This window comes from Petaurus breviceps, unplaced genomic scaffold (assembly GCF_028583685.1).
Source record: "Petaurus breviceps papuanus isolate PSGF00001 unplaced genomic scaffold, PetGlider_PUasm1.0 90434, whole genome shotgun sequence".
Classification (NCBI taxonomy): Eukaryota; Metazoa; Chordata; class Mammalia; order Diprotodontia; family Petauridae; genus Petaurus; species Petaurus breviceps.
This window is the reverse complement of record NW_027187251.1, coordinates 1,088,276-1,113,944: the sequence shown is the minus strand read 5'-3', so window position 1 is coordinate 1,113,944 and position 25,669 is coordinate 1,088,276.

Here is a 25,669-nt window from a genome sequence, read left to right as displayed (position 1 = left end):
ATTTTTTTTTTATAAACCATATTCCATATTTATAGTGATGCTCAAAAGACTCTCTCCACTAAAGTACTCCCTCCAGTGCCTTGATGGAGGTGACCCTCATTCTAGGAGGCTATACTAAATGTAGCCCAACTCTGGGAAGTCCAGCCACACTAGAAAGTCTTTGAAGGCAAGTCAGATAAGTAACTATACTGTATATCTGTCATCTGAGCAGCGGTCTAGCTATGTTAAAAAAGATTCAATAACAGAAAGTTGGCTACCAGGGGAGGAGTTTCAGGGGTCAAAAATTTCATATAACCAACTAAGGCACTGAGGGGTTGCCATCTGAAGGAGTGGATGGAGTAGACAAACTGATTAAATCATATAGATCCTGTGAAGTATTCTAGTAAGACGAACGCTGCTTGCTTTAAAATATCACTGAGGCTTGGAAGAGCTCTATTATCAAAAGCAATTGTCCCTGACAGCCATCCATGAAGCAATCCAGAATCCATGAATATTGCTTGTTAACAACAGTCTGTGCTAACCCTGCCCCAAGGGACCCACATGGGCTGGGGTTAGGCAGAAATGTGAGGCTAGAGTAAGGCAGGAATGAGAAAGAAAGAAACAGTATTTTTTCCTAATCAACTTTGTCAGTTGAAGAAGAAAGATCATTAAAAATTAGTATTTTGCATCTTCCCTGTTCTTTGTCTCTGCACAGTATCTAAAAGGAATAAGAATTAACCAAGGTGGGGGGTGGGGGGAGGAAGAGGTTCCTCTAGAGGGGTGAGATTGGAAGGAGGGGAAAAAAGAGGGAGAAGGAGAAAGTCCTCAGGGACAAGTTGCATCACAAGGACATCACTTGGATTTTGTGGACACTAACTCCCTGCCCAGGGAGTTAGTCAATATGGCCATGTTTTGTTGCTCTGTATTTTGTTTGGTCCCCAGAGAAGACAATTTCCATGACAACAACCCAGCCCATATAAAGCTCAGATAAATTAAATGGAGCAGGAGCTGGTTTAGGATGAGAGTCAGGTATATGCTTAGTTTCTATTGATAGCAATCATCCATTGGATGTTCAGGGGCCACACAGACCAGAGCGATTCCATTCTGATGAAACAGCTGACTCAGGTAGCAGGGGTGAACCGCCTTGGAGGTGAATGGAGTATATCAGCCTCTTTTCCTCCCCCTTCCCCTGCTGGTCCCCAAGCTGAGCTGGTTCTATATTGTAGCTACAAAAAAAAAAAAAAAAAGCAAGCTACAAATAGCTTTGGAGGTTTATAGCTGAAACATTAAGAGGCTGACTATTATGGGTGGAGGTAGGTGGAAGGAGATAATGAACAGTGGCTTATCTGGTTCCTTATACCTGTATCCCTCCCTAACCTTTGTAGGGGGCATTAATTCATCTCCAGTTTCGACCATTCCCAGACCGAGGTGGTGGCCAGTGAGTGACCAGCAGGTCACTAATTGATATGAGGTTGCTGCTGATTTCACTCTGATCTTGATTCCATTATGAGTATCATAAGATTTACTGCTGAAAAGGACCTTAGAGACCATCTACTCTATCCTCCTCATTTTAGAGGAGAAGCAAGCTGCCAAAGGTCACAGGCAGTAGTAGCAGAAGCAGAATTCTAACCCAGGTCCTACAGTTGCAAATATAACATTCTTTCCACTATGCTATTCAGCTGCCAGGCTGCCTTACCAGTAATTGGGCTTCTGGCTTTATTTATTCATTTTTTACCATTTTTTTTTGGAGGGGGGAAGGTAGGGCAATCCGGGTTAAGTGACTTGCCAAAGGTCACACAGCTAGTTAAATGTCAAGTATCTGAGGCCAGATTTGAACTCAGGTCCTCCCGACTCCAGGGCTGGTGCTCTATTCACTTCACCATCTACCTGCTCCTGGTATTTATTTATTTTAAAAAAATTATTTATTTATTTTTTAAAGCCTTGGACTCCCTATCTCCCTCAGACTGGAGGTTTAGGCACTATTTTCCACAACTGTTGGACACAGGAGGTTTGGGAAGCCCATTCTATTAATACTGTAATGTTTAATTTATTGCAGATACCGGATCATCATAGCCTATCATAGCCCAGAACTCCCAAACCCAAGAGATTTGCCAACTTCACCAACCCCAGTAGCTGGAGTTATGAATCAGTGTCATGGGTCCCAGTATCCTGTCTTGTAACACATTTTTTCAGGATAAATACCTCTGTGGTATAGCGAAAAGAACACTAGACTAGCTATCAGGAGAATAGCCTGGATCCTAATTCTGGCTTACTCACTGAGTAGTGACGTCATTTAGGACAAATCACTCTCTGCACATCAATATTTTCATCGAGGATAAAATGGTTTGATTTAATTGAACTATCTCATTATCAAATCAAATAATGAGGCAGCTAGTTGGTGAAGTGGATAGTGTTGTACCTAGAAGCAGGATTTCAAACCTGAGTTCAAATCCTGTCAAAAGACACACAAGCTTTGTGAGCTTGGGCAAGTCCTTTAACCTCAGTTTTTTCATCTGTAAATGAGGATAATAATAGCACCTACCCTCTCAGAGTTGTTATGAGGACCATGTGAGGTAACATAAGTACTTTCCAAACCTTAAAGGGCTATATAAATGTTAGCTATTATTAGTCTCCACTCCATTCCTTCCCTTAGGACTCCTAGTCCTACTAAAACATAGAAAGGTACAATCTGCATGCTAGAACTTTTGTGATACTAATACTGATTGTGACTATTTTTAACACAGCTCATAATATTAAGCAAGAAAAATCTCTTCCTCTGGATCTAAGTTTCTTTTTCTATAAAACAAGGGCTTTAGACTGGTAATTCTCTAAAGTGCTTTCCAGACCTAAGATTCTTGTGTTGAAAAGTCGGAAGCCAACCTGTACAAGGGGACAACATATATGGCAACCCTTGATTTGCTGTTTATGTAAATTCAGAACAGTCTTTCCCCAGTGCCTGAAGCCTGCTGTTTTATTATAGTTTGCTAAAGCTTTACAAATGGAAGATAAGTACTTTTTCCTCCCACTTCCACTGCTAGCATAGAGTTTGCAAGAAGCTGGATGTCAAAATGGATAGAGGGCTGGAGCTGAAGTCAGGAAGACTTAAATTCAAATCCAGCCTCAGATATTTCCTTAGCTGTGTGATACTGAGCAAGTCAACCTCTAACTACCTCAATTTCTTTGTTCTATAAAATGGGGATGATAATAGCACCTACAGCCCAGGATTTTTGTGAGGAGCAAATGAGATAATATTTCTGGAATTTTCTAAATTTTCTAAAATATTTGCAAATTTTAAAGTTCTATATAAATATTACTATTATAAAATGAAACCATATTAATAGTCTACTATAGCCTCAAAAGCAAAACTATAAACAAGGGCAGAAAAACTCATTTAAAAAGAAAATGAGAAAACCTCCACTAGACATAAGGTAAACTCCTTTAAAACATGCAAATATATAACCAATAGTTTTCAGTTGAAGCCACCAGAGTTTTTAAAGGAAATATTACCTGCATTCAGAGAAAGAACTGATAAATACAAATATGTATAGAATAATTTTACATATATATATACATATTTTGTCTCATGGTAGCTGTGGAGGTGGGGGAGGATAGAAAAAAAGGAAAAAAGAGAAAAAAAGAAATTTATATGATAACTTTAAAAAGAATAGCAAGTGGGGGCAGCTAGGTGGTGCAGTGAATAGAGTACCAGCCCTGGAGTCAGGAGGACCTGAGTTCAAATCTGACCCCAGACACATAACACAAAAACTAGCTATGTGACCTTGGGCAAATCGCTTAACCCCAATTGCCCTCCAAAAAGCAAAAAAAAAAAAAAAAGAATAGCAAGTTGTGCAAATAGATTGGCAGTTTCACTTACAATCATTTTTTTTTTATTATACTGCATTATGGAAATGCTTGTTTTATCCCATAAATTAAAAATAAAATACATAAATAAAATTTTAAAAGTAAATAGTAGACTAGAGAGAAAACAGAAAATTTAAAGTAGGTCATAGATCACATCCTTTCTCCTCTTATTCATTCAGTGCTCACCACAGTGGGGAGAGTGTCAAGGAAGTGTGTCTAAGACACAGTCCCCAGCTTTAAGGAGCTCACTGTCTTTTGATGGAGACAAAGATGAGTTGCAAAGCAATTAAAGGTGGGGAACCCTACTAAATTGTGTGGTACAAATAGTATGCTAGAAACATTATGACATTGCTTCCTACTTCATCGATCTCCTCTGCTTAAAACTTTTCAGTATTATCACTCACTGTCCTCTTTCTCTCCTGTCCCAGAGGAATAGATATCCTAACTCCTTATCCTTCTCTTTGTCCTTGATGCCAACCCTTCCCATTTATCCCAGGATATACCTTCTCATATACTTTCAATCTCTCTTGTTCCATCAACTCCCAATAGCCAATAAAAATGCTCAAAGGACTTTCTAATGCATCATTAAAAAAAAAAACACCTTTTCCCTTTACCCTTCAAACCCATATAGCTACTGTCCCATCTCATTGTCCCTCTTCACTTATAATTTCTTGTTGTGTACACTCAATACCTCAACTTCCTCATTACCCATTCCATCATCAAGCCCTGAGAATCTGGTGACTGCTCCCATACCTCTGTTGAACTGATTCTCTTAAAGATCACCAAGGACCTCCTAAATACTCAATCCAAAGGCCCTTTTTTTTAATCCTCATCCTGTATGATCTTTCTGCAGCAGTTGACAAGCTTGAACATCCCTGTCCCTTTGGATTTTCTCTCTTCCTTTGATTTCAGAGACAGTATAATCTCCTGGCTACTCTCTTACCTTCTAACAAGCCCTTCTGCCTGCTGTCATCCTCTTTCTTATCCCTTAAATTGGGTGTCACCCAAAATTCTGTCCTTGGCCCACTTCTCTTCCTTTTCTGTACTCTCTCTCCCTTGGCAAACTCATTCATTCCCACTGCCTCAACTAAGGTTTCCATATAAATGATTCCCAGATCCATACGTCTAGCTCTTGCTTTTCTTCCAAAGCTCCATATATATACATCTGTAGCTGCCTATAGGATATCTCTGTCTGGATGTTATACCAGTATTTTTAATTTAACAAGTACAAACCTGAGCTTTTGTTTTCCTCAAAATCTAAATGCTACATGTAGTGATACCACCATTGATCCAGTCTCCCATGTTTGAAACTTAGGTGTGATCTTTGACTCTTTCCTCTTTCTTATCTCTTATTACCAACAAGTTGACAAGTAATGTCAAGTCTATCCCTTCAGTATTTCTTAAAAATAATTCCTTCCATTCTTTTCCCTCTTACCACCTCTCTAGTACAGTTCCTTGTTATGACCCACCTGGTAATAATCTCCTGCCAGGTTTTCCTTCTACTCTCTCCTCTCTTCAAACCATCCTTGCATACATTTCCCAATCTCACCTTCCTTATCCGTTCATCTAGTCACATTCAAATCCCTATAATGACTTCCACTTCTATGGAGCAAAGTTTAAATTCCTTGGCTTGTCATAACTGACTTACTCACCATCTCCCCAACAAATCCCAACTCTAACCATCTTAATGCATTTGCTTGGGATATTCCTTGTATCTGACACATCATTTCTCTTCTGCCTCCATCTGTCAAATTCTTACCCAATCTTTAAAGTTCAGGTCAAATTCTCACTCTTCCTAGAAACCTTCTCTGACCATTATGACCAACTGGTCTCAGAATCAGAAAGATCTGTGTTCAAATCCTGACTCTTTAATATATTAGCTGAGTAATCTTGGACAAGTAACAATTTTTCAGGACCCAGTCAACTATCTAACATTATCAGTTGTAGAGAAGATGCCAGTCTTCATTGACAGAGGCACTTTCATCATAGGGAGATCCTTGTGACAATGGAATTGCAAATGCAGATGTAAAATCCTGGTCATAGTCATAAAGAAAGACTATCAGGGCCAGAAGAGACCTTAAAGATTATCTCACTTATCCCATCACTTCACAGAGGAAGAAGCAGAAGCATATAAAGAGAAACTGATTTGCCCATTAATGTAAGAGTGATAAAGATCTTTGCCATAGTGGAAGATTGCAAGGATGTCTCAGGTTAATTTGCATGGCTTTAAGCTCTAACTTCCCAGTTTGTCATTTTACTCATTCCCCATGACTGACACAAATATTTCGTGTCCATATTCATAAAGCTTTTCATTCCTCCTTAAACCTTCCTTCCATGGCCCTCCTTCTCTCACCCCCTCATCTGAGAACCTTGCTTTATACTTTACTGAAAAAAGTGAGACATTTATTTATCATTTCCTCTTTTCTCCTTTCTCCTCATATTCATCTTACATCAATTATATGCCTCCTCCTACTACCTTTACTCCATCTCACATAAAGAAGTTGCCCCTGTTTTTATTAAGGCAAATCCCTCTACATGCACACATCTTCCCATTCCATTCTACCTTCTCCAAAAGACTGATGTCTTCATCAAGCCCACTCTCTCAGTAATCCTCAGTCTCTCCTTGTCCTGGTTGCTTTGCTGATACCTCTCTCACCACCAAAATAAACCTTACTTGATCTAGGCAGATTTGAATGGGATTCTTGTTCTAGTGAGTTTAGTTGCTAGATCAGGACTAGAATATATATGTACCCTCATTATTTGAGGCTATAGAAGTCAGGCTGTGAGAAAGTATTTAAGAACCGTTGCTAGAAAGATTCCCCATTACTCTTGCATTGGAGTTTAACCACAAGGCTCTTAACCTGGTAACATGTCACTGGACAGGATTTCTTAGGGACAGGGAATAATGGTGGTGGTGATGGGCTTCTCACATGTTATCAAGAGACCAACTTGAGATAAGAAGAGTGAAGGTCTTCGACTGACTGCTATTATTCCTTCCAGCTGAAAAGTAGGGGCCCACACTACAGGACATCAGTCACATACTAGCATGTCCTAGTTGGGGCAGGGGGCGCAGGGAACCTGTGACTTTGAGGCCACATATGGCCCTCTAGGTCCTCAAGTGTGGCCCTTTGACTGAATCTAAACTTCATGAAGTCAAAAGACTACTCTTGAGGAACTAGAGGGCCTCATGTGGTCTTGAAGTCACAGGTTCCCCACCCCTGCTAGAGAGTGATCTGACATAGGGGGAAAACACTGCATACTGTTTTAACTGGCTGACTATAGGGCCTTTCTACATAATAACCCCAGTTAAAAGGCATCCAGACAACTGAACTCCTTAAGCAGTTGGCATGGTGAGACAATAGGAGACTAAAAGTCACAAGTGGAGACCAGTAAGAGATTGTTCCTCCCCAAACCCCAAGATCGCATTTCAGAAGCTTCTTATTTCTGAAGTTTTTAAATAAGCAAATGAAAAGCCTCCAAAAGTCACTATGGATGACTACATATATTAATTATAGCCACCAATGGTCACAAAGTCTACTGTAAATTAGTGGGGCTACAGTATAGATGAACTCAGTGACTGTATTTAAGAGTAGCACACCCTACAGGGATTATCCTGAGGCAATTAGATATTTTAGGTCAAGTATTTTTTTTTAGACCAATCACATTTAGCTATGTGACTGAAGTGGCCTCTGAGTCACTTGGCTAAGGAAAGGGATTGCAGAATCCAGCCTGGGAGAAAGGCCAATGAGGGACCCTGGGGAAAGTGTCCAGGAAAGGGAAAGTTAGTAGATACTAAGACATTTTGTATCTTCCTGCTTTCCACCTCTGTGCTTTCAACTTATTGGGAAAGGGATTTGGATTTGAGGGGAAGGGTCAATCTCTGATAGAATTTTACTCTTGGTATCTACAAGACACATCTTGTAACAACTTGTTTTATGTATATCTTTAAAGTGCAAAGCACTTTATATAAGCTATCTAATAATAAGAATAAATATAAATAACAGCTAACATTTACATAGCGTTTACTATGTGCTAGGCACTGTGCAAAGGGCTTTGCAATTATGATCTCATTTGATCATTACAACAACTCTGGGAGTTAGGTGTTATTATTATCCCCATTTTGCAGATGCAGAAACTGAGGCAGACAGATATTAAGTGACTGGTCCACAGCCAGAAGGTTAGTTATCTCATTTGATCTTCACAATAACCCAATGAGAGAGGTCCTATTATTATTTCCCATTTTGCAGATGAGAAAACTGAAGTTTAGTGATTTGCCCAGGATCACACAGCTAGTAAATATCTGAGGCAGGATTTGAACTCTTATCTCCCTGACTCCAAGTCTAACATGTTAGCCACTGGACTGAATATTTCCACATTTATTAATCAGTCAACAGTTCAATTAATCAACAAATATTTATGTATAAACAAGAAATTGTAGTGTACTGTGAAGAACACTAGATGTGGAGTCAAAAGCCTTGGGGTAAATAAAATCTTCATCTGTGTTCTCTTAGTCAAGGCATGTAACCTCTCCAGGTTATAGAAGAAACTTAGGACCTCAGTTGCTTCATCAGTAGGACAGAAGTTTGACCAATATTAATCAATTGTCATAGCAAGGAGACCAAAAGACTCACAAAAGTACTTTATTCAACAAACATTTTAATTCCAAGACAAGCAAAGAGATTTGATAGCCAAGGGCAACCCACACCAAGTTTAGAATAATAAACTTAAAGTAAAATCTTACAGGAAAGAAGGCTGGAAGAATATGCTCATTATTGCTCATAAAACAATAGGAAGGAATGGAGACTAAATCTAGCTTAAAAAAAAAGCTTGATGAGAGACTGACTGAACAGTCATCTGAAGGCGTTTAACTAAGAAAATGAAAGGACAACAAATGAAAGAAAACTGGAAAAAAAAATAAAATAAAGCCCTGCAGTCTTTTTTATGAATGCAAATATTTTAATAAAAATAACTTTTCATGATCAAGAACAGTAGAGTCACCATGTAATTAACAGATTAGTCATCACTCAGCCTAGCCTTGTAACTCAGGTTCCAGAGTGGAATGAAATCAACATCTGACACTTAATAAATTAAGTTTACTTTTTCATAGCAGGGAAAGGATATTCAGCAAGGATACAGTATTGATTCAGCTGGGTCTAGCTTCCTTGCTTCTGTTTTTCCCACAATGATCCTCAGTTAGAGGTTTGAGGGAAGATCAGGTTACTGCTTGCACCTTGTATTGTATACTTAGGGAAATGAGAAAAAGCTAAAGCAATAGCTCAAGTCTTTAGATCCAGAGCCAGTTAAGTGAAGAGAATGGTTTCAATTCCTTTTAAACAAAAACTGGCCACGTCTGTGTGGGGCAGGGGCTTAGGATATTGCTTGCATCACGTTGGACTTTAATATGGCAATACCAAATTCGTTTATAAAGATAATAGGACTAACACTAAGGGGAAAAGATGGGAAAAGCAGCTGGGTACAAGTGTACATACAGTAGATCCATACTGGAAGGGACACGATTGTGAGAGAATCAGAGAATCAATTGACAGAGTATCTGAAGGAGGATAAGCTACCCAAGGGATATACAAAATCACGGGCTTTATTAATACCAAAAAGTGGCAACTGAGAGAAGAGCAACTACCAACCTATATGCCTCCTTTCCCAACTATTTAAATTTTTATTGGAATCATTGACACAAGCATTTTCAACAAGAATATGAATAGAGACTAGGCAGGTATTTGCAAGCAATGTTCTGTAGTAGAACACATCTTAACCATCACACAACTGACTGAAAAAAAAAATAGAAAATATAAGATCCCATTGTTTATTATTTGTTGCTTATGAAAGTGTTTGATTTGATAGAGCCATGCACTCTCTTACCAAAAGGTGTGTCCTATTCACATATCAGAATTATTCAAGATTCATTGAAAGCCATAATAGTAGAAATAACTTTATTCTGACAATGTTTGTTAATATCAAGCAAAGCATAAGCAAGGACATCTACGTTTAGCAAAGGTGCTCCCCACTCATAGAGGAGATTCATCACAGAGTCCAAGTTATTTCCCTGCAGATAATAAAGTCCTCCAGATATTTTTGTTTGTGTATGATAGTATGTTGGTTGTATCCATTGCTAGAATATCGTAGAGCCTGTTGGAAGAGAGTTAACCATCCACATGGGTGGTTTTTATCCAAGTGGATAAAAAATGCCATTTGTCCAAATCATGATGTGCAGTTAGTTTGAGTTCATTCAACATTCTATTTCAGACAAACAGTGCAAATGAACAATAAATTGGGCATAAAATTAAATATAGAAAATGCTAAATTGTCTTGTAGAAATGGGAAAATTACTTTAATGACCCTAAACTTCTCCCAGAAATGAAAGCCCATCATGTCAATTCCAATATTCTACTAATTTTTTTTTAGTTCCTTGTCGTGGAATATTGTAGTCTCCAAAGAATTTAAAATGAATATCACAGAGATAGCAAGGAAGATGCAGGTTATTGTAGGTGTGAGCAGGCTGCAACACATAAAAATAGGAACTATGAAAAGGAACAAGAATAAAGTACTTTGTCAGAGAAAAGGATAATCAAAAAGGCAATGTGTTAGTCATGTAGAAAGATCACGAGATAATTAACTGGAGGATAGCCTATGGGTTCCCCTAGTGATGTTAGGAGAAGCTAGTTGGATGGACCTTCTGTGGTGAATTTATAGTCATGCACACACAGGAATCACAGAAGATGGTCTCATTTAGATGGACTCTCATCACTGGAGGAAACGCTGGCTGCTGCTGGTTACTGTTGTTGCTACTCTGTTAAGGTCTTAGATCCAGTTGAGTATTTGAATAGCAAGTCCTGGACTTTTGGGTTCTTTCCTCTCCTGGCTAAGCAACTCAGCAGCGATTAAAATCTTCCTGTGACTGGCCTATCTAAGCTTATTACTTTTATTGGCTATCTATGTGGTGTATAGTACCATAATAAACTAGAAACTGCATATTCAAGTACTGGTCAAAGGAACTGGGGATTAATCAATAAGTGTTTATTAAGAGGCTACAATGCACCTGGCACTCCACTAGATTTGCATACAAATATAAAGAAAGCAACAAGACCTATACCCAAGCTTATAGTCTATCAAGTGAGTGATAGAGATGGGACAGAGCTAGGAGTTTTTAGAATGGAAAAAAGAATTTGGTGAGACATAACCACTGTCTTCAGGGTATCTAGGTGACACAGGAGATAAAGCATTAGGTTTGGAGTCAGGATAATGTGAATTCAAATCCAGCCTCAGACACTTAACACATACTAGCTGTGTGACCCTGGGCAAGTTACTTAACCCTGTTTGCCTCAGTTTCCTCATCTGTGAAATTAACTGGAGAAAGGAAATGGCAAACCACTCCAATATCTTTGCCAAGAAAACTCCAAATGGGGTCATGAAGAGTGAACAACAATCCATTTACCAATTTTTTTTTTTTTGCTTTTTGGAGGGAGGAATGCAGGGCAATTGGGGTTAAGTGACTTGCCCAAGGTCACATGGCTAGTGTGTGTTAAGTGTCTGAGGCTGGATTTGAACTCAGGTCCTCCTGACTTCAGGGCTGGTGCTCTATTCACTGTGCCACCTAGCTGCCCTACCTAATTTTTTCATATAATAAAACTGGGGTTGGGGGCAGCTAAGTGGCGAAGTGAATAGAACACCAGCCCTGGACTCAGGAGGACCTGAGTTCAAATGTGGCTTCAGACACTTCCTAGCCATGTGACCTTGGGCAAGTCACTTAACCCCAATTGCCCCTCCAAAAAAAAAGCAAAAAATAAAACTGGGGCTGATGAGATGAAGTTCATTAAAAAAAAACATTGATTTACAAGTATCTAATATATCCAAGGCACTATGCTAGGTGATAGGTATACAAGATCAGAAACTTAACTTACTCTCAAAGATATTAGATTCTACTAAGGCATAGCAGCAGATTCCCACATGCAAAAAAACAAAGCAAACTGGGTGGGGAGGGGAATCCAGAAATACTTCAGTTAGGAGATGGTATCTGAGCTGTCCTCCCAAGGAAGCAAGACTGAGAAAAGAACAACTTGTCCAAAGTCACACCTTAATTTAGTATTGGAGTTGGGACGAGTATCTAGGTCTCCAGAGTCTAGGTCCAATACTTAAGTGGTTTAGGAAGGTTAATTTGTCCTGGTAGCCGAAGAGATTTGGCTTGGCAGAGGAAATGACCCAGGCCAGGGAGTTTAGTTCATTGGACCCACACCTTTAAACTTGATTGCTTTAACAAATACTTTCCTATTACTCCAGTGCCTCATTCAGAACTACCTCTGGCTTTACAAGTGAAACTTAATTTTGGAAATACTTGTCATTTCTCAGGATTTCTGAGGTTTCCTGTTAGAACGTTTTGGAAAGATTTTTTTTTTAATTTCCCCCTCCATTTATTCTTCTTAGCTAAAGTCATCAGAGACAACTTGAACTTTATATCTTTACAAGGCCCCTTTCAGAGTGTGCTGAAACTGCCTTAGATGGTCTGGTTACTAGACTGAGAGGATGTCATTAGGAAAGTGCTGGATTTCTAAAAGTTCATAAGATCAGCTAAAACAACCATGCAGAGTAAGAGATTTCCTTCTCCAGGAGTTAGCTGATTCTCATATCCATGCAGGTCCTTATATTTATTCCCAGGGGAGATTCTTTGCCCCAGTCAGATTGTTTACAAAAAGTTGTCAATCCAGAGTAAATGAGCACTGTTCTCTGAGACTGTGGGAGAACTGCAGCATTGCTCCTTTAGAGATCTCTCCCTACAGAAGAGCTGGCTTTGTAGGGAATGGGCATTAAAGGAAGTGATTTGTTTCACTGCCAAGTTCTAGGGAGTTTGGTATTTATAAGGTTTAATGCTTGACTTTTTACATGATTTCTCCAGCTCTTACATTTCACCCCAAGAGTAAAGGCTAGCTGCAAGGAGCAAAGGCTTGGGCGCTGAACTCAACATCCCTGCTGGTGACCAATAGCAAATAACTTGAATCTTGCTTACTGACCAATAGGTCATATCACCTTTCAACCTTGTCAATTTTTCTGGTTTGCAAGGCTGGTTAGTTCAGGTAGTTGGAGGAAAGAGAGAATGAGGCCAAGGTCATAGGTTTCCATCCATACAAGGGTGATTTAGTATTGCACAGAGTAAAGTCCTATTTCATTATAACATGCTATAAATCTATAAATTAGGCCAGTAAATTCCTAAATACAAGCTGTTGGCTCAGAGGAAAGTGCCTCGCCTTGGAATTAGGAGACCTGGTTTCCACCTCATGTCCAGTATTTAGGATCAGAACGTGTTTTGCTATTCAGTTGTCTATAATTCTTTCTGACCCCATTTTGGGGTTTTCTTGGCAAAAGTACTGGAGGGATTTGCCATTTCCTTCTCCAACTCATTTTACAGATGAAAAATGGAGGACAACAGGGTTGAGTGACTTGCTCAGGGTCACATGGCTAGCAAGTATCTGATGCCAGATTTGAACTCATGAAGAAGAATCTTCCTGATTCCAAGTCCAGCACTCTATCCACTGGACCACCTGGCTGTCTCCATAGGATTGTGGATCTAGAATTGGAAGGGACATCAGAGGCCATCTAGTCCAGCCCCTTTATTTTACAAATAAAGATTTCCTTCATTTTACAGATGAAGTGGTCTAGGTAAGTTAAGTGTCTTCCCTGAGATTTCCAGAGACAATTCATTTCAAATAGAGATATCATTTTCATATGTTCTTCCCTCAATCAACATACCCTGTGTTTTTTTAAACTTTGCTCGCTGTTTCTGAAGCCTGGAATGTCTTCTTTCCCCTTCTTTGCTTGTTAATGCATTAAACTCCCAACTCTCCTTTAAAGTTTAACTCATATGTCACCTTCTCTATGAAGTTTTGCCTGATTTTTGATTTTTTCCTCCCAAATTGGCAACTTCATATAGTTTTGTCTCTCTCTCTCTCTCTCTCTTACACCTAACAGATTCCATAATATTGTATAGGGTACCATTCTAGATCCTGGGAGATATACTAAATTACCAAGTTATGTCAATTCTTTTTTTTTTAATTTTAATCACTAAACATTTATTAAGCACTTACAGAACGTACTGTATTGTACAGACCCTCCCCTCAAGGAACTTATATTCTATCGGAAGAAAGTCACATCAATTCTAACATCACAACATCTCTCATTGGTAATCCTTATCTCCATTAGCATGGCCTCCAATTAAATTTGGGATCTTAAACTCTTTACTGGATTACTACAATGGCCTCCTCATTAAACTTCCTCTCCCAGGGTCTCTACTGTACAATCCATTCTCCATGCAACTGCCAAATTAATTTTCTTAAATCACAAGTCTGACTAGATCGTCCTCTGCTCTACAGCCTTCAGTGGTTTTCACTTGTCTCTAATGTAAACTATAAACTCCATCGCTTGACCTCTCAAAATCCTTTACAGTCTGGATCTATTAATTTCTCCAAACTCATTCATCATTACTCTCATTCATAAATTTTCATTCTAGTCAAATTGATCAACTTATTGTTCCCTCAACTCAGTGTTACCTCTCCTGTATCTATGCCTTACACAGACTTTTACACATGTTGGAACTTCCTTTCTCTTATCCTCCTTCTTAAGATGCATAGCTTCTTTCCCAAGACTCGTCTGGGTAGCTACTTCCTACAGAAGTCTGTCCTTATCCTCCTTGTTGTTAATGTTTTCTTCTTCCTTAAAATACAGTACATCTGTCTAAGTGCTATATCTTTGACAGTAAGCTCCCCGAGGGCAAGGTCTTTTTGTTTTTGTTTTACATTTTCTTCATATTTACATATTGTACATTTGGGGAAAGGAAGGGCAAAGAACTGACTTGTAATTTCTTTGTTGTGGGGAGCTCTGCATAAATGTGCTGATGAACATCTCCTTTACAATTTATAGTCTTAGAGAGTTGTCCAGGGCATTTACATGTTAAGTGACTAAGCCATCATCTAGCAGGGCTTAACACTTAAGGAAGTGGAAAATATTGGGATGTTACAGCAATCAACCTACTTGTGTGGCTGCCTGTAGCAGCAACCACACTGGCATACCCAGAATGGCTGCTAGCACAGGTTCTTAGATCTGCTTTACTTGGAAAGATAGCTATTTAAAGGGTTAACAATCTTTTTTAATTACATTCACTAGTTCAGTGGAAAAGTCAGCACTTTGAACTTCAGAGAAAATACAAGCAGAGAAATAAAGACCAACAGACAGGGTTCTGACTACCTGAATCAACTATATACTTTATATACATCCTTGAATTGAGAGAGCCTTTACATCTGAGCAGTCAGGGAGCTCTGAACTTACTGCCAGTCAGAATCTTGACCAGGGAATCACCAGATCCTTCTCATAAGCAAGCCCCCAAAGCAAAATACCAACTTGTAGTTTATATACACTTTTAGAGTCAAAAGGCATTACAATCCTCCTCAGTGCCTAATTAGAAATTAGCAAAAGGTGTGAAAGCTTTCCTACAAGCAAGCCTCCCCTAAGCAAGCTTCCCTTAATGGGCTCTACTTGAGGCCTGTTAATGGACAGGGAATACCTTATATCCCATTAACATTATACTGCCTCACCTCTGCCTTCCACTACTCTCAACTACTAGATAATTGCCTTTGTCCTTTCTCTCCCCCATTATATTCACTCCTAACACGTAAACTCACTGAACATTTTGTATCTAGGCACTGATGGGCCCTGGGACAACCAACAATTTTATAAATTATAACCTTGTCCAATGAGAAAATGTTCCCATGCAGTCCTGTGCCACCACAGTATTGGTAAAGATATAGGATGGCTCTCTGCCTCTTTACCACACAAAAGCAGTCTCTTATATGTCCAGATAAGACCTACTATAAAATAATTTCCTTCAGTATCATGGGCTCATTCTTGTTCCTAGAAGATCTTAGAATCATTTGTGTGATCCTCTATCAACTCCATATTTTCTGGTGGTCTGAGAAAATTACATTTTACTACCCTAACAGCAATACCTACCCCTTCTCCATGTGGTCATTGACCTTCTCTGCTACCAGTCAGCATCACGTGTACCAGTCAGTCTCTGATGTTCCCAAAGCTAATACAGTATTCAGTTTTTCCACCTCAACTGTGTGCAATTAATTTAGATCTCCTCTACCATGTTCCTGAATTTTCTGAGCTTTGTTTTTCGGGACCTGCTAGATTCCAGTTTAGGGATCTCTTTTTATGACATCTTAATTTACCCAAGATTCTAAGCTTCCTGCCTAAATAACCTATGCAGTCCACACCTATCTTTATAAGTACTGCCTCTAAATAATACTGTTAAAAAAAAGTTCCAATTTGTGGGGCGGCCAGGTAGCACAGCAAGTAAGAGCACCGGCTCCAGTGTTGGGATGACCTGGATCAAATCCCGGGCTCAGACACTCAGCACCACACCCAGAAATAACTGGCCGTGTAACCTTGAGCAAGTTACTTAACCCCGATTGCTTTAAAAAAAAAAATGAAAAAAAAAAAGTTCCAATTTGTAAGCAATTGTGGCAAATGAATGTGATAAGATATTCCTGTGCTGTGAGGAATGACGAAAAGTGAAGAATTCAGAAAAACATGGCAAAATATATGAATTGATAGAAGGAAATATACATAACCAAGAAAACAATTTGTACAATAACTACAATGATACAAAGAGAAAGAACAAACGAAAACCAAACACTGTGTAATAATGATGACCATGTTTGGTCCCAGAAAAGAGTTGAAAAAATGTTTCTTTCCCCCCTTCATTGTGTGTGTGTGGGGAAACTATAGGTATATAATATTACATATGCTGTCAGATAACAGTCGATGAATTGGCTTTGCTGAATTTATTTATTTATTTTTTAATCTTTATGATAAGTGTTGGAATGCTAGGAAGAGGGTGTGGTAAATCTACATTTGGCAATAAAAGTGATGTGAAATAAAACATATTTTAAAAAACCAAGATAGTTATCAGAGATAAGTTTCCAAAAGAAAAAAAGAAACACTAATTTGACAAAAGAGAAACAGAATCTCATGGGCACCTAAAAAGCTAGAAGGGTGTTAAGATGGATCCCTGGAAAGTGAATGTGGTGTTGCTGTGGGGAGACTTCCAAGGCCATAAAAATCCAGGGATTGTGGGGTTTGTTGTTTAACTTAGTCTATTCAAAAAACAAAGAGAAAGTTATCTCCTGTCCTCTTCTTTTCCTTTACATTAATTCCAAACATCCTTTTATGGTGGAAACTAAACTCTGTCATCAATAAAGATAAAGCTAGATGATTATAATGACACATTGCCCATGATTTCAGAAAAATGTCTAGGACAAAGTGCAACTCAAGGTGGATAGGGAGAGGGTGGGAAGAACTGCTCGTGTCCAGAGCAGTCATTGACACATGGCTATCCTTGAGGACTACAGCTATGCCTTGATGAAGCAATCTAATTCCCATATGCAGTGATTCCCAAAACTCAAGTTTAAGCCTCTGCAGTTTGTCTACAAAACCAGTGCTAGTGTTAGGGTTAATTCAATTTTAAAATCTTATACTTCCCTGGAAGCCTGAATTGACCAGTAGCAAATACTGTTGTTCTGAGAAGTAAGTCCTCTATTATGTTGACAACTTCATGACCATACAGTCTTACCTTGACCCTCCTGTGTTTAACTAACAGCAATAATTGACGATGACAATGATTACTACTACTACTATCACTACCAACATTATTACCACCACTACCACTACTATCAACAATATTATTACTATGACTGCTACTACCATACTAATACTATCACTAGACCAACACTTTAACACCATCACTACTACTACTACTCTATAACTACTACTACTACTACTACTACTACTACTACTACTGCTGCTGCTGCTGCTACTACTAACTGCTACTACTATTAATGTCTTAAATTATCTAGTCCTCTGGTAATAAAGCTGTTTTAGAATTAATTTGGTTAAGAAAATTTTTTTAATTGTGTGAAGCAATATTCGTGAATATCATATAAATCAATGGTCATGTTTCTACTAGGCTCTAAACAAAGGCAGATGCTAGATATGTGCCCCAAGGGGGTCATTGACAAAAGAAGAAAGGTTTAATACACAACAAAATATTTATAGCATCACTTTTTGTGGTAGCAAAGAACTTGAAATAAAGTTGATAACAGATTAGGAAATGGCTAAACTAATTGTGGCACATGAATGTAAGAGAGTATCTCTGTGCTGGAAGAAAGAACAAACATGAATACAGAGAAAAATGAAAAGATTTAACATAAACTGACGTAGAGTGAAGTAAGCAGAGTCAGGATAACAATACACATAATGACTACAACAACATAAAATTTTTAAATGACATTCATAAAGCAATGAAATAAAAAATTGCAAAATTAGAAAGAACAAGCATGGCCCCAGAAGAAGAGCTATGGGAAGACACTTCTCACTACTCTTTTGCAGAGGTAGAGCCCAGTCCACAAGCCTAGGAACATTGTATATGATGCTAGACTTTTTCAATGAAATTCTTTCCTCTTCTTTCTCATTAAAAAAAAAGTTCTTTGTTATAACAGATGACTCTCTAGGAGGGGAGGGAATAGAGGAGAAATCTAGGAAATGCAAAAACAAAATATATTGACTTTAAAATCTATCTTAAAAAATACATATACATATACACATACACATACATACACACATACACATATACACACATACATACACACATACACATACACATATACATATACATATATATATATATACATATACATATGGCCTATACATCTCTTGGAATAATTTCGATTTGTCCTCAACAGTCATAGAGTAAAAGGGCCAACCCTGGACAGAACTCTGAAGTCAGAAGAGTTTGCTATTCTCCTCAATTTCTCTTTTCTGTGCCTCTTCTTTCTTGTTTCCTTCCACCTATCTGTCCTCCTTCCATGCTCTAGGGCCCTCTAAACCTCTCCACTTAAATAAAACAAGAAAAGACTTAATATCGGTCATTAATACTTGTCAACTGACTAACAATACTCAAACTGGGAATTAATTTCTGTTTGTTATCTAAACCAGGTATTGGTATTTTAAACTCTTTAAATAAGGTATCTAATAAGAGAATTTAAAGCTTTCCTTCCAGTATAAGGAAGGTAGAGCACAACCCATGGAGCATGTGTGAAACTAAGCAGAGCTCCCCCTGGCCATTTCTGGGGGCACATGTGCTCTGAATTGAAGAATCTGGGGCTGATGCAGCAATTCATTGGTCTGAGGGATAGCAGGAGGAGGAGGGAATTGTGCCAAAGATGATTGACTACTGAAACTGGAAGAGCCACCCACTCAGCAGACTTTAAAAGGAGAGTCACCTTCTGTTCCTTCTTTCTCCAGGATATGTGGCATAGACCTCTTTCTCTGGGTCTTCCAGTGGCTTATAGAGTGGCTCCTTCTTTAAACTGCCTCACCCTTTGCATAGTATGTTAATGAACACATGCACTGCCTAGGTGATCCATTATACATTCACCTCAGTTCTGCACTGTACAAACAACTCCATCAAGGTCCCTGAGTCTCCGCAAGCCAGAGTGTGATTTGGACCCTTCTTCCTGTCAGTTTTCATCTTCTCTGAGAAGGGTGTGATTGCAGAAAAACTCCCACTTCTTTCTGTTAACTCTAGCTGAGGAACCCAAGGGCTCCAGAACCCTCAGTCAGGAGATTGCCACCAGGTTGGAAACATCCACTTCAGGATTACTTTTTAAAGACACTATTTCTCAGGGAAAGAAAAACAAAGCAGAGGAGTTGACTGGGGGCCCAAGATCCAGGCTCAATGCACTTAGGGCAGCACCTGTGCTCATTGCTATATCTGAACAACCACCATAGAAAGTCCCAGAGAGAAAAACTTCCATGCCATGAATTCAGGAAGAAGCAAGGAAGACCAGATCTTGACTCTCCTTTCAAAGACTACTACAAAGTCTTCCTAATATAGAAGAGATAGCTGTCTCATCCCAGAATCCCTGGACATAGCCAAGGAAACTGATTGCTTCTCCACCTGTACTGCATGGGGTATGGGATCCATAGTATAACCGGTGAAGTAATTCCAAATTTGGTAGAATTGTTTTTGAATTGAGGAACTTCTGAAGGTGGACTAGTAAAGCTATTCCTAAAGGGGGACCTAATTTGAGGGGTGGGAATAGAAATATCTTAGTGATGGCAAGAAGGCAACTGGTATCCTTTTCTTATCAGATGGCTCCCATTGGAAGATTGGTCCAGAAATTAGCTGATGGATGCTACAGACTATTTTTGAGAGTTGCCTGGTTAGGCCCTTGCCTGATCTCACTTCCCTAAAATTTATTAAATAGACCACAGGCTCTAGTTCAAACCTTTACCCTTTCTTTAACCTTTTTCTTCTTATCTATGATTCCCTGACTCATGTTTTATGTGTCCTGGCATATTTGACCCTACCTTAGTTGGTATTTGATGATATTTTTCTACATAATAAACAATCTCTTCTCATATTATGAAATTTGTCCCTGTCTGAATTTTGTTTGAAAGAGCTCATACAGAAAAAGGCACTTGAACAGAGTCTTGAAAGAAACCAGGGGTTTTAAGAGCAAGAGGTAAGGAAGATTATTTCATTTTCATCTTAATAGATGCTTGTCAAATGAAAGAAGGATCTGTGCCATTTTTCCCCACCAGTAGATGGATCGAATTATACACTCAATCACAGTTCCTGATGGATTTATCAGCCCTTCTTTTCCCTTTAGATAAAGCATTTATTAAGCACTGTAAATACAAATATAAGCCCTTCTACCCCAAAAAGGGGTAGCAAGGTGGTACAGCTATGTGAATAGAGCACCAGGCTTGGAGTCAGGAAGATCTGAGTTCACCTTTGACCTCAGATACTTATTAGCTGTATGACCCTGGGCAAGTCACTTAACCTCTATTTGTCTCAATTCCTCATCTGTAAAATGGTGACACACTGAAGAAGGAAATGGTAGACCTTTGCCAAGAAAACCCCATGGACTAAGTTGAGCATGACTAAACAAATGAACAACAATCCTCCCCCCAAACCCTGACTATTGCCCATAAGGAGTATATATTCTAAAGTGGAAAGACAACGTAGCAAGGAGAATTGCAAAGTAGGAGGATGGGGAGGGGAAGGTATCCATATGAGGCCAAAGTGGAGAAGTCCAGAGTCATGAGTGGAGAGAAAGGATGTGAACATGGCCCAGTTGCTTCCTGAAAGGATGGTTATGGGTAGGAACTCGCCAATTGGAGGAGGGGGCTACACAGGACAGAGACATCTCCAGAGTGAGATATCCTTCCTCTGACTATGAACAATAAATGTAATAGAGGGTAGTTATATGCAATAGCAGTGAGTGGGTGGTCCTAACCTCAGCTCAGAATGGAGAGGAAGGCTGTAATCAGGAAAAAAAAAACATAGGGTTTTGTTTTCTGGTGGTTTGAAAATTTTGTTATTGAAATGGACTTTTTAAAAAGAGCACTCTTTGTTGGCCAAGGGTTCTGAAATCATCTTGATGGTTTAGTTAATCATTTTAAATGAGTCTTCCAAAGTGCATTCAGCTTTTTTGTTAATAACAGAGGGAGAAAAATGGAGGCACTGTATTTCAGTTACTCTAAGGAATTGAGGGTTTGTCTTCCACAGGATTTCTGTGGATGCCCTCACTGTTTTTTTCCTTCTCTGACTCCAAACATTCAATAAGGGTGATTTGGCATAGGAAGTTCAAAGTTCATAACCTTCACCCAGCTACTAGGCCATTGTCTATGATGCTAGGCTACTGGGCAGGGCAAACAGGGTACAGGAATTCTGGCAGTTGGTGATAATAATGACTCTTTGTGACCCCACTTGGGGTTTTCTTGGTAAAGATACTGGAGTGGTTTGCCATTTCCTTCTCCAATTCACTTTGCAGATGAATCTAAGGCGAATGGGGTTAAGTGACTTGCCCAGGGTCACACAGCTAGTAAGTGTCTGAGGTCAGATTTGAACTCAGGAAGATGAGACTTCCTGACTCCAGGCCTGGTACTCTATCCATTGTACCACCTTGCTGCTCCCATTTGGTAGCATAGACCAAGGAAAGGATATAAGATTAGTGGCTTATGTGGTTCATGTTGATTATATTGAGGCTTGAATTAGAAGGGGAGAGGCATTATGAAGGGTCTTGGATTTGCAATCAGATAACACTGGGTTTAAATCCTGATTGTCACTACCTGTGGTCACGTCCCTTAACTTTCTGGGACTCAGTTTTCTCCTATATAAAATGAGGGAATTGGTCTAGCTGACTTTTAACAGGTCCCTTTCAGCTCTGAATCTATAATCTATATAATCTATGATCCTAATAAGATTAGAAGAAGGACAGTCGGTCAATGAACAAGGAATAATGGGCCCTGTTGCAGGTCTATCTGGAAATGTGAGATTCCTAATGAATTTAGAAATCAGTTGGTCAGTCAGTCAACACTATGGATTAAATGACAATTTCACGAAGATCCTTGATCCAACAGCCATGGGGAGATATGGAGACAAGAGGAGACACAACACCCTTAGGGACATTCTATTCTACTGGGGTAGACATTACAAAACAAAATAAAACTTCAGATCGCTTTGGGAGCCTTAGTAAGGTATAGAAAATAAGATCTGGACAAGGAGTGCTGGATAAAAAGGAGTGATCCCTGTGTCACTTCAAGGTCCAGAATCTTGTTGTAGGACAGCACTATTTCCCAAACTGGAGAGTAGGGGCCCCAGAGAAACTAAGGGAATATAAACTTACAATGTATTTTTTTTTATAGACCCATGATTTCATTGGTATAAGTAACTTTGGATGAAAAAAAACTCCCTACATCAATTTAGATCAGCACATCAGCAAATTAGCATCTGAGAGAGTTGCCTAGGCCACTATAAACTTAAGTGGTATGCCCAGTTAGGGTCACATAGTCAATTATACTAAGAGGTGGCTCTTGAGCATAGATCTTCTTGGCTGGGAGGCCTCTTTAGCCACAATTTCTCTCAGCTTCTCTTGCCCGCAAGATAATTAGCCATAGTTAATATATTACATTATAATTATATCAAATATATATACACACAGATACACACATGTATATACATATATAAAATATTGAAATCAGTCGGGTCAGGAATTTAAAATAATATGGACATTAACCACATACAGCATATTACTTATTATATTTATGGCTAATAACAGTTGCATAGAAGTATGTTCTTTGTATTACAATTCAATAAATATTCATGAAATGCCTATTTCCTTAAAATGTACTATATGCGAACATCTCATATTACTGCCCTTACCTCCAAAATGGTCCCTGGGGGTGGTCCAGCACTTAGTACAAAATTTGTAAGCACAATATAAATGCTTAAAAAAAGTTAGCTGATTAATTGACTGGTAACTGACTATACCAATGGGCTCTTCAATCTTTATGTTAAGCTTGAGTCTCATTATTATTACTGGGGTTATTACTATATTGCTGAGCTTCTGTAAAGCCAAGCATGAGCAACTTTCCAGAGGGTTGCTGCTGCAAACAGCTTTCAAGGTTCTGATTATATAGTATAGCAAACTCTCTATTTATTCAATAACAAATCAGAGCAAAACATTTACAGAAAATCAAAGCACAGCATTCAGAATGTTACAATTTATCACAGAAAATCAAAATACAGCATTCACCATGTCACAGCTCAACAATTTATCACTAAAATGGCCACATAGTTTTCACCAAAGTGGTCACATAGTTTTCACCAAAGTACAGTCATTTAGTAACTCAATCATTCAATCATCCTTAAGGAGGCCTCCTTAAGGGTCACAAAGTACAAGTCAAAGTTCTCCATCCATAGGGTGAAATTAAGTTACAACTTCAACAGTAACTACTCAGTACCCTCTTAAGGGGCAATGGAAAGTATAAAAGCCATCCACCCCTAGGTCACAAGTAAGTTCTAATTTCATCAGTCACTACTCAGTATTCTATTTCATCAGTCACTAAGTTAATTTCATCAGTCACTACTCAGACAATTTTATCACTACTCAGTACCCAAGGAGAGGTCTTTTCAGCTTGACTCAAGGCTGGCTCTCCGCTTCCATGGTTCCTCTTCCATGGTCCCAGCTCCCGCCTGAATCTAACCAACTGCCACCTGAGTTCAAAGGCAGACAGCTCTCAGTTCCTTGTCCAGCTCTCCATGCAGTTCCTGCTCCATATTGAAGCTCACAGTGTCTAGTCCATCTCAAATCCTTCACAGTCTCTGTTCCTGGGAGGACAAGGCTTAAAAAAGCCACAACATTTGTATAAAATACCAGCAACACAGTCATGCTTCCTCAGTCTTTGGCAGCTCCAGCTGGTCCTTGAAAGTCTTGTCACCATAAGTCCTAGTTCTGTGTCAGTTCTCAGTTCTCAATTCTCAGTGCGGTCTTCAGTAGTAGCAGCCCAGCCTCCAGATACTCACTGAGAGAAATTCTCTCTCTCTCTCTCTCTCTCTCTCTCTCTCTCTCTCTCTCTCTCTCTCGCAGCAGCAGCTGTCCTGCCTCCACGATTCTTACCCCAGGAAATTCTGACTGTCCAGCTTGTGTTCTTCCTTATATATGGTATAGTTCCTCCCTGTTCAGCCCCTTCCTGTTACATCAGCAACAGGGGTTCATACCTCCTCTTTCTTTACAGAGGCTTAATTTGATACTAGGTGCTAAGTACCTGTCAGTTTTCCAATACAAAGGGATCTTCAAATTTCATTACCATTACAGCCTCACATTATGGCTTTTCCTTTGGAAGGGCATATTTTGGTCATCCCTCCCCTATGTTATCTGTGAATCATCTGAAGATACGAACAACCACAATAACAATAATAACCACAACAACAAATTTCCACAGTGCTCTGAAATTTCAAAAAGTACATTTTTCACAACAATCCTATGAGTTTGATAGAATTATTATCACCATTTTATAGATAACAAAACTGAGGTTCAGAGAAGTGGTCACACAACTAGTGTCAGATGAAGGACATGAACCCAGGTCCTCTGATTGACCAGTGCTCTTTGTATTATATACATATCCTACTGCTAAAAAATAAAAAATAAAACCCAGAGCCCAGTACTTAGTACCCCAAGGAGAGATGGGATTTGCCCCCAAAACTATCTCACTCCTACATGGGTAGATCATTGAGTCTGTGGGAGTATCTGTAATCAGAAATAAAGCATGTGATCTCTCTTGAATTTGCCATGAGGAATCATGGCATTGGCTGGTGTTGGGTGCAGTTTCAACATTAAAGTTTTCTGTGTACCTAGCAGCTTTTGAGAGAGGAGAGAAAGAGGAAGAGAGGAGCAAGAGGAGGAGAAAGAGGGGAGAGAAAATGAGAGAGACAGACAGAGAGACAGAGAGAGAAAGAGACAGAGAGGCTGGGCCACCACGTGGTTCATGGACTCCTGGCCACCTCTTTTTTTTTTTTTCTCTTCCTGTGGGTTTATTCTTTACTGATTTTAGGAGAATGAATACTAGAGACTAAATGTTTCACCTTGTGAGCTCTGAAATGGAAGCAGAGCCACCAGAGGTCTCCTAACATGAGTCCATAGCAGAATTTTATGATAGCTGTAGCAGCCAAGCCCAGGGAAGGAGCCGGCCCTGGAAAACAATTTGCTAGACCTAGCCCAACAGTGAATCAACCCAGCAGCTGAGATGTTTTGTCTTCTAAACAAGGAATACTACCCCCAGAAGTGAACTTGGAGAGAAAGATGCTGGTAGTTACCACTTTAAGTGCTAGTCCATTCTCCTTAGGGTCTGAGGTGGTAGAGGAGAGATTTTGTCATTTGATTTTTTTCTGTCTCTCCCAAGCTAGAAGTACAGGGGT